Genomic DNA, 14,745 nt, shown 5'->3' with positions numbered 1-14,745 from the left:
TCCCATTTACGGGCATTTATCCAAATGATCACAAACAAAACCATCCTAAAGCTACCAGAACAACCATGTTTATTGAAGCATTATTAACCATAGCGATGACATGTGTATCTTCAAATCCATTTCACCCCATTGAGAAAATATGCTCCTTTCTCTTCTGCATTCAAATTAAATGGAAACAGGGCAAGGAATCCCACCTGGAATAGCTGCAGTTTCCTTGGTATTCCAGTGCCCTGGATGCAGTCTCTGAGTTGAAGGGTTTATCCTGGGTCTTGGCATTGAGGCCATGGCACTATCTGTACTCAGACCAGGACTGACAGTTGAGGGCTAGCACAGGCCTTTCCTCTAGGATGTTTGGAACCATGGGGTTGGCAATGTGCCACACTCATTGTCTCTCAATCAACGCTCATGGGAAACTCTCCTGCATGCTGACAAAGGCCAGAATAGCTGAAGAGGAGGGAAGGCAAGGTCAGAGCTCAAATGCTCTCATCAGGAAGACAACCTACACAGGTCAGCATGGCTTTGGCAGAGTGTGTCCTGTCGACCTCCCAGCATCAGAGCCACTGATCTGCATCACAGTCATCAAAGTCAGATCCTAATAGAAATGGCATAGCCAGAGGCAAGTGTGAGCACCATGCCCATTGCTCTACCAAAATGTCAGCTGTTCCTCTATGGCAGAGTACGGAGAATATGTGAAGCTCTGAGGGAGTTCCTGGAGGGCAGGGCAGTGTGTCCAGTGGCAGGTATTAGTAGAACACTGAGGATACAGGATCCTTTGTATTTTCCTGCATTGTAGGTGCAACAGAGGAGTTTTGTGGCCTGGGCCACATTTTCACTATCATTGTGACAGCAGAGAGCATTTGTAGAAAAATATCTGAAGTGTGTCTTGCATTGAGTATCCAAGAAAGATGGCTTATTGCCTGGACCACAGAACCACTGTGGTCCTGACATCAGGAAGAGATTGTGGAGAAAAGATCCTGAGTGTTTTCAGGAGTGGAGGTCACTGGCGGTTAGGGTAGGGTATGGCCTGGGCCATTCTTGTCTGGATGTGCTCAACCATAGCCATCCAGACTAAGTAGAGACACTGTTCAGTGTTGTGTGGTCTCCTCTTCTTGTGAAGAGGTTAGGAGCCGGCTCCACACGTGATCTTGGCAGGGTGGGAGAGGTCCTCTTCTGGAGCACAAACTCATATTTTGCCAACACATTCTTGTTCTCAGGCATCCTCAGGCTGGTGGAAGAGGGATAGAGAGTTAAGTCAGCAGTATTGATGGGAAATGGGACACAGCAACCATTTGAGAAGCTCCTACAGACACGTTTTGAGCCAGGAGACTGCCATTTCTGCAGGCCAGCTCCAGAAACACAAAGGTCCTGGGACCCCTGCCTGGAAACAGAGCCTATGGGGAATGTATGTTGTCTTGCTTAGGAAAGAACTTGGGAGTGCGGCTCAAGCAGGTTGTGATTACTGCTGCCTTCATAATCAGGAACTGCAGACACAGCAGGCTTTCCAGAATGCACAGCATTTCTTAGGAGCCCTATCTTACTGAGAACACCACCATGGGGCAGGCCCCCTGCACAGCATTCATTCCTGGGGCCTCCAACTGAGTGGGCCCCCAGCACCTAGTAAGACTTGTCTTTCCTACCAGCTCTTCTGTCTCATCAACAACAGCCTCAGGCGTCCCTGGTACCTGCCCGGCATCCTACCTGAACCCTGCCAGCCATTCCCCAGCCACTCACTTCTTTCTTGCCTTTGGAATTCCTGGGAAGGTCTTGCTCTTGTTTGTAGGGTCAGTCTGCCTCGGGGGCTCCAGTGCACAGGATAGCTCATAGCTAAGACAAGGGATGGTGGTGAGGTGACCAAGTGCCATGCCTGTTCACTGCCACAGTTGGCTTGGACTTCAGAGCCTTGTGGGTCACCCACATTCAGCCGACCAGAGTCTTTGTCGGTTCCCACTCACCCATGGTCAAACCTCAGGCCCTCTGGACCCCATTCTCAGGATGTCCCCCTGGTCCAGCCAGTGTCTGCCAACCCACCTGGCTTCCTCACTGAGCCGCTCCAGGCCCTTGAACCAGGCCAGAAAATTTTCTGCTTTGTGGAGGTGATAATATGTGCAGGTATGCTGCAGGTCTTTCAAATGTTGGATGATCTTGTTTTCCTGGTCATGGAGAGCACAAGGGAAGGGACAGGGCAGGGCTGGCCTGGGCTGGGCTTTGCTGTCTAGGGAGGGGCCCGCCTCCTCCAGCAGCTCTGCCCACCAACCCTCCACTGATTCCCCAAATGCATGTGAGATCCCACAGTTGTTTCCTCACACTCAATCCTGTGTCTCTCCTGGATGTTACTACACAGCCTACCATGACAAGGGTGGATCTTCTCTCTCATCCCATTGTACCCATGCAGAAATGGCTGCTCATCAAGCTGGACAGGAGAAAGTTGCAGGTCCCTACCCACCCTGTCCTTTCTGGACAGCTGACACTTACCTTATTTAATTTTTCCATTTGGGATTTTTCCTAGAAGACAGAGGGCAATGGAGTTAGGATTTGGCCCCAGTTCTCTCAGCACCTCCACCCAGGGCCTCTTTTAGCCTGGACAAAAGGTGTGCTTATACCAGAGTAGGGCCAGCTTTCAGAGGAGGGCTGGGCACAGGGCATCAAGCCAGGATTAGGGCCTGTGTTGTCTAACACCTGTGATGCAAGGAGAGTGAGTGCAGCATTGGGTGAAAAGGCATTTCTCTTAGGAGAGGCTGGCTTCTGTTTGGCCCCAGTGCCACCTCATGAGGGACTTGAAATCCCAGCTACTCAATGTGCACAAACTCGGTCATACCGCTGTGGCAAGCAGCTGCTCAGAGGGGCACAGGACTCAGCTCTTAGGATGGCCTCGAGGTTGTCAGGAGTGACAGAGCTCAGGATTCCCAGGGAACTTTGACCTCAAGGTTCCAGGCTGCCAGCATGGGCCTGGCTACTCACATCATGGATATCCTGATATGCAGAATGTATCATCGTAAGGTCTGTCAGGAAGATTCCCAGGTAGGGAATGATGCCCTTTGTCAACACCTGTAGGATTGGATGGGTGATGGTCAAGGCCCAGGGCCCATCTCAGACCCAAACTCACATGGTTCCTCAGTCAGTCCTCAACCTTACAGCTGCTTCCATAGCACAGTGTCTTGGGGAACCTGTGAACCCCCTTGTGTCTAGGCCCAGGTTCTCGCTGCCTGGTTCTTCAAACTGCCCCAGATCCTAATCTGTGCTGGCATATGTAGAACACAACATTCTGTAGTACCATTCTGCCTACCACCTACCCCCCATAGGCTTTGCCAATTCCTTGCTTTGCTGGCTCTAGTTCCTCTATCCCTTCTGACAGCCAGCTCCTCTAGGTCACATCTGCGAGAGTGCAAATGCCCTTCTCCATCTGCCCCCTTGGGTGTGAGATGAAAGGTGAGCAGAGGTAGGCTCGCTGTGCCGCTTCTCTCTCAGCAACCTGGCCTAGGTCCCAGTCACTCACCATCTTCTGCAACCACCTGGGACCTCGTTGGAGCTGCTTCTCCTTTGTGGCCAACTTGCAAGACTCCTGCCAAGATTGTGGAGGTTGTTAGTGAGGGCTCTGTGCTGTCTGTCTTTCTAGTGTCATTGTCTTACTATAGGGACTGACATGGCTGCTAGATTGTGTCTAAGCATCTACCACCTGGCAGAGGAGTTCTAGTTCTGGCTTTGCTCCACCACTCACTACTGTGGGCTCTGGCCTGGGGAGCTGGCCTCCTCTGCCTGCTCCCTCAACTGTCAGGTCTGCCTCCTGGCAGCGGGGGGCCTCAGGGACTCCTGCTTCTGCTACCAGTGGTGCTGTGCTGACTGGCATGTGTGCCCAGGGCCTCCTCACAGCCCTGGAGGATTCATCTGTTTCTCCTGTTTGGGTAGCTCACATGCCAGCCTGGTTGTCCAGCCCTGTGAGCTCCAAAACCCTTCCTATCAGGGAGGAGAAAACTGAGGTATGGACAAGGCTAGTGGTCTGTCCAATGCCCTGAAGGTCAGCAAAGGAAGGGGACCCGAGGCTCTGAGAAGATTCCAGTTTGCTGGTGTTTTTCTTTGCATCAGGGTCCTTAGAAAAGTTGAGCAGAGAAGGAGAGAGCCATGGATTTCAGACTCCTTCCTGACCACACAGTCGTGCCTATCCCCAGCAGAGTAGGGTAGAATTCCAGACCACTGGAAAACAGCCTCTGCGCATGGTCTGGGACAGGAAATTGTTTCTCTGTGCAGTCCTGTGCAGCATAGTTTGGGGAAGGGCAAGAATATGCCCCTAGGCCTATGGCACATTGGGCAACAAGTGGGATGCTGGAGCTCTCAGTAGGGGGATTCCCCAATCCTGGCTACCCTCTGCTTCCCCGGACCACCCTGTGTCCCCTCACATCATTCTCAACCTAAGTGGCTTCCTAGGACTCCACGTGCCCTGACCTGCATAAGTGCCTAGCAGACTCTTCCCTTGGCCTCCTCCGCAATAGAAAGCAAGTCATGTTTCTAAACCCGTCAGGATGACACTGACTCCCCCGTGTTCCCCCTGCACCTCTGCCCTCTGTCTTCACTTCCTCATGCCATACCTTTTGCAGCAGCTCTCTGCTCTTGGAGTAATTGTTTTCAGGAGAAGTGATTTTTTCCAATTTGTGGAATGTGTGCAAGGAGTCTCTGTGGGAGGGCAGAGAGAAGGACACAGTTGGAAGGTGGAGAGGAGGGAGTTGGACTCCATTTGGGTTGGGCAGGAAGCTGCCCATGTGGCTGCCCAACAGGGTTGCAAACGGGTGCAAAGAGCCCAAGAGTACACCAGGCAGGAGCAGCTGCTTCTTCCTGGCATAACCATGAGCCATCCCTCTGCCACTAGGCAGCTCTGCTTTCATTTCAAGTGGATGCCGATTCTTAGCCACCACAAAATCCTGATGAGCGTCTGTGTGTGTTTCTGTGCGTTTGTGTGTGTGTTTGTTCTCTGTCTGTGGATATGTGTGCATCTGTGTATGTTCATTCTGACAGGAGATATCTGAAGCCTGACAAGAATTATCCAAGCTGGGCCCAGGGAACAATGATCCGAAGTGGACGTGAGTGTCCAGAGCTCAGGGCGTGTGACACCTACCATGTGTGCTCACAGGGCAACTGCTGTGGGAATAGGGCCCCACCTGGAGACTTCTTGCCATGTTGTCTTCAGTCGGAAGATGGCCGCGCTCTGCAGGGCAGAGATGATGGCATGGAGTGAGGAGAAGTTCCTCAGGTCTCGGCAAGCCTGGAGAGGAAGATTGTGTGAGTCTTGCCTGCCACAGCCGCCACCTCTTGGCCTGGACAAGAGAGGGATTCTGGGAGTGTCAAGACCTGGCCAGGGATGTAGGGCACCCAGCGGTATCGTGGTTCCCCTGGGGCTGAGGAGCAGATCAGTGAGGGGCCAGCCAAGGGGTGGCTGGGTCTGGCTATCCCTGGGACACATGGGCCTGTGGTAGGAGGGACTGGGCTCCATGGAGAGCTCTGATCACAATTTCAAAATGCAGAATAGAGATATGGATAAGCAGAGGAGATAAACTAGGCAGCAGAGCCTGTCGCGTACCGCGGCCACCTGAATCCAGTGTTCGACCACACGCGCTCTGTCTGGGGCTTTCATGCTGAAGTCCCCGAGACAGGTGGTGATGACACAGGAACATACGTTGTTAAAGTGTGCCACCATGTCCCGGATGGTGGGGGCCAAGTGCTCCTTGCCCTTCTTGTGCCTCTGGGACCAGATGGATCCCAGGCAGTGGTTGGGCACTGCCTTCTCAAACAGCTCCTGAGGAAGATGGCCAGGGTCACCAGGCTGGGACACACCACAGTGCCCAGGCCCAGGCCCTGGGATCCCTCCTCACATGCACAAAGGCATGGAGATGCGAAGATGGAGGAGGGCCCTGAAACCTGTGGAGGGTCTGTATCTGCTGTGCTAACACCCAGCACACAGAGCACAGAAGGGACCTCAAGGTAACAAATGTGGGAACAGAAGAGCAGTGATTTCCCAAACTTTCTCATTCTTCCCAGAGGACTACATGCTCCACCCAACACCTAATCTGACCTAGCTCAGACAACAAATGTCCTTCCCTTGATCTAATGCCTATGTCCTACACCACTAGAACTAGCACTCAATTCTGTGTCTGGGCTGGGCACTCATCAGGTCCACACCAGGTGCCTGCTGAATGAGTGCTGAGGTTCACAGGGCTCCTGGCACAGGAGGGTGAGCTGTGTGCTGGCTGGCCTTCTTTCTGCCCCAGGCTTGATTCTGCACAGCTCCTGGCATGGGAGCGGGTCTAAGCTCAGCTTCAGGGAGTGCGTGTAACCAAATGGAACTAGACAAAGTGGTGCTAGGTGTGCTGAACTAAGGCTGGAGAAGAAGAGATGGGCAGCAAGGAAATGTGACACAGGCCAGAGCAGCAGAGGACACAGGGAGCCCTCCTTCACCACAGCCACCCTGCCCAGCCCCTCACCGCATCCATCGTTGTGAGCTGCTCTGCCTCCAGGTGGGGGTGGACAGCCAGGAAACAAGGCATGTCCTGGCTGCGTGAAGTCTCTCCGGTCATCAAAGCAGGATGGCAAGCTTCTTGGACAGGAGCAGAGGTGCATGGCAACTCAGATTCCCAAGAAGCAGAGGTAGCCTGCTCCATCACCACAGCCAAGGGCTCTGGGGAAGGATTGCAGGCAGCTGATGTCTCTGCACTGAGTCCTTGAGCCAAGTTGGGATGTGGCTCTGGCTCAGTCCTCGAAGACAGTGTGTCCTCAACACATATTGGAGGGGCTGCACTGGATGGTGGCTCTGTGGCAGCACTGGCCACTGCTGCTCCCTGGGCATGGAGCAGCGCAGCTGAGACACAAGATGCCTCTATCTCAGCATTGCAAGCCGCTTCCTTCTGGAGGGGCAACAGCGGAGTGGAGGTGCAAGGTGACTCCCTCTCAGCCCTGGAGGCTGCTGTGTCCTCAGGCCTGGGCTCCAAAGCCATGGTGGAACCTGGCTTCAACTCAGCCCTCCAATATGGTGTATGGTTTTGTGGTGGTCCTACAAAGGAGAGCACCAGAACTAGGGCTCCCCCAACAAAGATGGCCAACGCTGGGGTTTGTGCCAGAGACAGCATTGCAGCTATGGGTAACAGGATATGCAGCTCCGAACTGGAGGCTGGTTCTGCAGGACTAAGTTGTGGAGCTGAGGCAGAAATTGGCTCTGTAGCATCCCCCGAGGCTGGTGCTCTGTCTGCTCTGCTCTCCAGAGCCAAGTTGGCAGATGGCCCCGATTGTGCATGAGATGCTGTAGCTCTCACAACCCAGAAGCCCACAGTTGGTACTCCAAGCACAAAGAACCCTACCGCAGGTGCTCCTAACAGGTAGAACATCACACACAAGGATAGAAGGAACTCCAGTTCTGTACTGGAGGGTGGTTCTTTGTGATTAAGAACAGGAGACACGCCGACACAGGGCTCCTTCTCAGCACTATATTCTGGTGCTCTCTGAGCACTGTGGACAGCAGCCATGGTGGTAGCTGGCTCTGACTCTGTGCAAGAACAGAATGCTCTTACGGCACAGAGCACCAGTGTCAGCACTCCAACAAGTGAGAGTCCCCCAGCCGGTCCTCTTAAAATGAACAAGAGTAGAGTTAGGATCAGAAACATGGTCAGTTCAGCACTGTAGCCTGGTTCTCTGGAATGCAGAATGGGAGCCAATCTGACAAAAGTCTTCCTGTCAGCACTCTCTGCTGCAGTGCCATCAGCACCATGAGATGCATCCCTGTTGACAACTGGCTCTGATTTGTCACAACAGTTTAGTAGTGTCAGGCCACAGATCACCAGAGTGAGTACTCCCACCAGACACAGTAGGCCTGCTGGTGCTCCTACAATAAAGAGCAGCAGAGCCAAGGGCAAAAGCACATTCAGCTCAGCACAGAAGGCTGCTTGTCCGGGAACATGAGGCAGAGGTGAGGTGGACGCTGGCTCTTCCTCAGCAGTGGCTTTTGATGTGTGATGGGGCCTGAGCACAGGAGGAGAGCTAGAGCAGAGCTCCATCTCCCCACCACCTATGGCCGCTTCTCCCACACTCATCCCCGGGGCTGAGGTGCCATTGGGCTCCAACTCAGCACTGGCCGCCGCTTCCTGGACACTGAGCACTGAAGAGATAGTGGGGGATGACTTCACTTCATCAATAGCTGCTCTTGTCGCTTCAGGACTCAGCAGTAGAGCCAGCTTGGCCTGAGGCTCTTCAGCCACACAAGAAGTTTCAGCTCCCTGAGGGCTGCCATCCAGATTCAAGGCAGAAGTGGCCTCTGCTTGGGCTCCTGATGAGGCTCCTCCCACTGCAGTGGGGGTCCCATTCAGGGATGGACTTGAATGGGGCTCTGAAGTTGGTGTGACATCTACCACTGGAGCTGGGGGTGGAGCTGCAGGAGGAGACAAGGTCTTCTCCATGACTGCTTTCTTCAGAGTGTTTGCAAAGTCCCACTGCACCCTCCTCCCTGAGATTTCCAGCTTAGAAACTTTCATACACCCTATGGCTCAAGCTCTCCATGGCCATGCAGGGCTTGAGATTTCTCTTGTCCCTGGCTCCTGGTTACTTTTGGAGCCTCCTCCCAGTGGTGCCCTGCACCTCCCACCCCTCCCCAGGCCCTGTCTCCATCCCAACTCCGCACCTAGAGTCTCATCCTGCCTGAAGTCCTGGATCCCCAACTGTGCCAGGAGGTGGGAGACATGGAGCTCCATGTCAGAGCCACGCATATGGAGCCTCAAGTGAGCCAGGAACCCCTGGAGGCAGGGATGGTGCATGGGTTCCAGGAAGTCTTCTGGGTGGCAGTCCAGCCAGGTGCTCAGAAGGCCTGAGATAGCACTAGAGGAACATGGGTGGGAAGCAGCGTCTGAATAAAGCCTAGCACCTGCCCTGGTCTCCCTCAGTCCCCTACGATGATCGCTGCTTTGCAGAGACCAGCACCTTCCAACATCAGCCCCTTTTCTCTGTACCAACAGTGGCAAGCCCACCCAGCCATGGCCTGCAGAGAAATTTCATCCAAGGAGGGAACCAAGTCCAAATGCTGGGAGCAGCTCTGTCCTCTTCTGCAATGTGCCTATCATCTCTCCCGTGGGCCTCCAGATGCTGGACTCTAAAGGTCTTGCTGTCTTGCCTGGCCTGCATAGGGTTCTGGCACACCTCCTCGGGAGCTCTGCTGCCTCCTTCCCCAGGAGCCTCACATGGGCTGTCTGCCTACCTCCAGCTTGTTCTCCTTGTGTAGCTGCCACAGGGTGGCCCTTGCTCTCACTGCCACCCCTAGCAGCATCTCCAGGGATCTGACCAAGGACCGATGTCCCTAGGCCTACAGTGGAGCTCATGGGGAGCTGGCCAAACATGAATGGCATGGGCTATGGTACAGTTAGGATGCATTCTCCTGGGATTCACCCAAAGGCCCCATCCACTACCTCTGCTCACAGCAGTACCCCAGAGTAATGTTGTCCTCCTGGTACTATCGGTGAAGTCTCACACCCCAAGATCTGGTGACAAGCAGCACAAGAATTGAGGGCTCCTGACTTGGCCCCATCTCTCCAACCTTCCACCCACTCATTTGTCACCACTCTGGACACTCATACTCTCGCTGTAGACCAAAGCCCACTACTCACTAGCTGATCTGGTGCTGGGGAATGACATCCTGTCTGGAGTCAGCGAGGGTGTCCGTCTGTGCAAAGGACTCCATGGGGCCTTCAAAAGTCCTGAACCTGTTGAGAATTCCAAGCATCACTGGCCAGCCCAGGACAGCCAGCAAGTTCTTGCTCTTCTCACACCACTAAGCTCATGGTGTGTACATCGCTCCTTCCTATCTCTTCCCTTCTCTTCCAATTTCTTTCAAGGTTGAGCAATCAACTCCTGTCCTGATCAACTTAGGAGCCCAGAGGCCTTCTCTCTGGCCCCAGCCATTCCTGCTCTGCCTACACCTGGGTGGGACCGTGGTCCCAGAGACAATTGCTTTCCTTCTGGCTAAAGAAACACACTGCTTTGTCTGAGGCCTCAGGGAAGCAGAGTGACAGAGAATATACCACAGTCCTAGACAGGCGCTATACTTGAATAGCCCAGCCCAGCCTAGCCCAGGCCTTGCATGCTTGGTTCCTCAAATTCTGGCAAGTGCCAGTGAAATAGATTCTGTGAACCCACCACAAGCCAGGTTCCATTGCCAAGGGTCTGACTGTAGCTGTCTAATCCTATCTTATTGGAGTTAGCACGTACCTTGTGAATAGCAGGTCCAATACCTGCTTTGTGTCTGCAGAACTCCTGTAGTTGTTGAAGAAGTTCTGTACAAAGATGGAGTCCTTCATCAACTGGGCAGTCACCAAGCCCTCCACCTGCTCCTCCAGGGTGCCAGCCGCAAGGACCTCAAACCTGCAGGCATTGGCCACGTCTGGGGACAAGTGATCTTCATTCTGGAGGAGAACCCAGGAGGGATGGTTCAAATGCCATCTAGAAAACTACAAGAAGATTCATTGTCACACACATGATAGAAAAACCTGAAAACAAACTGACTGCTCACACAAACGTTTGCTTGTCACATAGACACATAGACACAGACACACAGACACTCACACCTACACACACACACACACACACAGAGACACACACAAACACAAACAGGACACAGGAAGATCCAGTGAGGATAAGGGTCGTGGAATTGGTGGGTCAGCCTATAGTTTTCTGGCCTGGGCGCCCCATGTCACCTGTGAAGTCCTGCGGAAAAATCTCCAGAAGCGGCGGTAGGGTCCTGGGGGCACCCAGCGTGGATCCAGGTGTCCCAGGAACCTTCTCCGCCCTTCACTCTCTCTTGAATTTCTCCTCCTCCAACAACAACAAGTAAACATGTTCTCAATAAGCACGTTCCACACAAGTGTACTAGCGGGCAGCTTGTGGGGACTGTGGGTTCTGGCAAGGACCAGGGTTTAAGTCCTCTGAGCCATTGTAATGTCATCTCTTCACTGGAGCCCTTCTGACCTCGCCCTCTCCAGAGTCCCCTGTTTATGACTTGTACTCATGTAGCCCATGAACACCACTGGCCAGGATGACTCCAACCCCCAGCACAAGGACCCTGTTAGACTAGGAGGAAGAGGCTTCCACCTTCATAGAGATGTATGCTTGTTGGATCCTATGCACACTTCCTCTTCCCATGCAGAGATGACCATGGCCATTAAAGAAAATAACCCAAAAACCACTCAAGAAAAAGTCACAAAGAAAAGATGTATTGGCTGTTGAACTGACAAGGCTAAGTTCTGATGAGGGAGAGGAGAAATGGCATCGTCCACCTTCTCAGAACCCTTTTTCTAGTCTGGGGCTGGAGGTGGGAGGTGCCTCTCCTGCTCCACAGGTGCTGCCTTCCAGGGCGGGGCTTCTGTCTGGGAGGGAGTGTTTGCTGATGTTAATATCACCCTTTTTTGGTTGAATATGTACTGTTTCTGGCCGGGAGTATGGGTGAGGGTTATTTCTTCTGGAGCTCCTTCTGCCGAGAGGGGCCGAGGTAGTCACTGGGCGTGGGAGGGCAGGTATTGAACAGGAATTGGACCAAGGTCATGATGGTTATGAAGATGTTACTTGCCCACATTGGGGTCCAGTCTTGTATTGTATTTTTTTTTAATTCTGAAAATACTGTACAAGGTGTTACAATTACATGGGCAAGACAATGAGTACATTTCTTTTTTTTTTTTGGTCGGTCGTGGGGCTTGAACTCTGGGCCTGGGCGCTGTCCCTCAGCTCTTCAGCTCAAGGCGAGCGCTCTGCCACTTGAGCTACAGCGCCACTTCCTGTTTTCTGGTGGTTTATTGGAGATAGGAATCTCACAGTCTCTCTTGCCCGGCCTGGCTTTGAACCGAGATCCTCAGATCTCAGGCTCCTGAGTAGCTAGGATTCCATGCCTGAGTCTCCAGTGCCCGGCAATCAGTACACTTCTTATCAAGCTTTGTTGCCTCCTCCTTTGTTTCTCCTTCCCATCCCTTCCTATCCTCCCCCACGACCCCAGCCAGTCCCCCCCCCCCACCAAAGTTGTACAGTTCGTTTTCCGACATAACGACTTATACGTCTCATTGTTGCAGTGGGTCCACATGTATCCTTATTTAAACAATTGTTTTTTCCCTTCCCCTCCACAAATTATGCCAACATCAAATACAATGAAATCAGTGGTTATCCCATGGGGGAGGGACATACAAAGCAACAAAGAAATAATCTTATAAATGTGTTAGAAACAATCCCATGAGAGAAAAAATACATTCGCATACATATCTTAGTGTTCATGTCCCTAACATCAACTTATCTGACCTTTTCTACTTGACTCAGACATATTCTAGTTATTGCAAATAAGGGAAACCATGGAATCTATGTTTCTTGGGCTTGGCTTACTTCACTTAATATAATTTTTTTCAAGTCTTTCCATTTCCTAACAAATAGGGCAATGTCATTCTTTCTGATGGAGGCATAGAATTCCATTATGTATATATACCACATCCACTTTCTTTTTATGGTCTGTTCTCAAAACTGTGTAATTGATGAACTTCCTATGTCCATTCACAAAACTCATATCCTCTTTAACTCAGTCAGGCTTGATTTCTAAGCTGATCCCTATAAACTCCATGAACCAAACTGTTGTTGAAGTGCAGGCCCACAGACTATGGTACTCGATTATAGTTCAAGCTATGTTAGCCTTCCATCTCTACTTCCTGTGGTCCTATTTTTTCCACAACTTTGGTGTAAGAGGTATCCTAGTAGAGCATCTGGTGAAGAAATCCTTGAGATGTACTTAGTCTTAGGTATTTATGATATCCTAAAGTTGGGAGATGTGGGATTCGCCATAGTATCTCTGCATGAACCACTCCATTGGTGACTCCTTGCAGAGGCCACAAGCTGTGGCTTCTCAGACCCACCCACGTTCCTGGGCAGCCCTCAGGGTGCTGCCATTTCCCTGGCAAGACTGGGGCTTCACACTTTCTCTTCTGTCATTGGGGTTAGAAATGGGATTGCCTCATGCACTCTGTTTATTGCAAGTAAAGTGAACACTAGCTGCTGTGTGCATGTGGACAGGCCTTTCCTTCGTTGGGTGGACAAGGGTGGTGGCGTTCATTGCCTACTTCTGCATAAAGTCCACTATCATCCTGTAAAATTCCTTTGTTACATCGGAGTGTATGTCCTTCATACTTGAGATCCAGGAATACAACCACAATGACCAGACTCCAGTAGAAACAGTATTGAATATTATATTTGTATCAGATTCAGGGCTAGCACGTGTGTTTTAAAATCGATTTCACCCCATTCAGAAAATATTTTCCTTTCCATTGTTCATTCAAATTGAATGGAAACAGGGCAAGTACCCACACCAGAAATAACTGCCGTTTCCTTTGTTCTCCAGTGCCCTGGAGGCAGTCTCTGAGTGGAATGGCTTCTCCTCAGGCATGGCATTGAGCCCATGGCACTCTGCACTCAGTCAGTGGGTGAGGGATGAAGGCTAGCACAGGCCTTTCCTCTAGGCTCTTTGAGCTCTGATGTTTGCAATGGACAACACTCACTGTCTCTCAATCAATGTTCATGAGAAACTCTGGTGTACCCTGAGAAAGGCTAGAATAGCTGAAGAGGAGGGAAGGGAAGGTCAGAGCTCAAATGCACTCATCAGGAAGACAACCTACACAGGTTAGCATGGCTTGGCGGGATTGTGTGCTGTGAACTCACAGCATCAGAGCCAGTGATCTGCATCATCGTCCTCCTAAAAGTTGGATCCTAATAGAGAGGGTAGAGCCAGAGGCAAGTGAGAGCACCATGCCCATTGCTCTACAATGTGAAGCACTGAGGGAGTCCTTGGAGGGCAGCTCTGTGTGTTCAGTAGTAGGCATCGTTGTTACATTATTAGTACTAAGAGGATACAGGATCCTTGGTGTTTTCCTGGATTTGAAGTGGAATGGAGAGGTTGTGGCTTGGGCCACATTGCAACTTTCGTTTTGATCTCAGAGGAAATTTGTAGATCACTATCTGAAGTGTGTCTGGGATTGAGCATCCAAGGAAGATGGCTTATTGCCTGGACCACAGAGCCACTGTGGTCCTGATATCAGGAGGGGATTGTGGAAAAAAGATCCTGAGTGTTTTCAGGAGTGGAGGTCACTCCTGGGCCTGTCTTGTCTGGATGCGCTTGTACATAGCCATCTAGACTAAAGTGAGACACCATTAAGTGTTGTGTCATCTCCTCTTCTTGGAAAGAGGTGAAGAGCTGGCTCTACACTTGATCTTGGCAGTGTGTTGGAGGTCCTCTTCTGGAGAATAAAGTTGTATTTTTCCAACACAATTGTGTTGTCAGGGATCCTCAGCTCTGGTGGAAGAAGGACTGAGAGCTAAGTCAGCAGTCCTGATGGGGACCGGGACACACCAAGCACTTGAAAAGCTCCAAAAGATGCATTTTGAGCAGGATGCTGTCATGCCTGCAGTCCAGCAGCAGGAGCACCAAGGGCCTGGGACCCCTGCCTGGGAACTGAATCTGGTGGAAATCTCTCTTGTCGTATTTAGGAAAGACCTTGGGACAGTAGCTTATGCCTGCTCTGCCTGGGGGTAGGGCAAGTTATTCCCCTCCTGTCCTCACTGCTGACTTGATGATCCGCACCTCCAAACACAGCAGACCTTCCAGAATGCACAGCACCTCATGGGAGCACTGTCCTACTGAGAACAACCCATGAGGCAGGTGTGGTTCAGGCCCCCTGCACAGCATTCATTCCAGAGGCCTCCTACTCA

Source organism: Dipodomys merriami, unplaced genomic scaffold, assembly GCF_024711535.1.
Source record: "Dipodomys merriami isolate MVZ:Mamm:240054 unplaced genomic scaffold, mDipMer1.0.p SCAF_11, whole genome shotgun sequence".
Lineage (NCBI taxonomy): Eukaryota > Metazoa > Chordata > Mammalia > Rodentia > Heteromyidae > Dipodomys > Dipodomys merriami.
The sequence above is the reverse complement of the archived record's forward strand: the minus strand, read 5'-3'. Positions refer to the sequence as shown.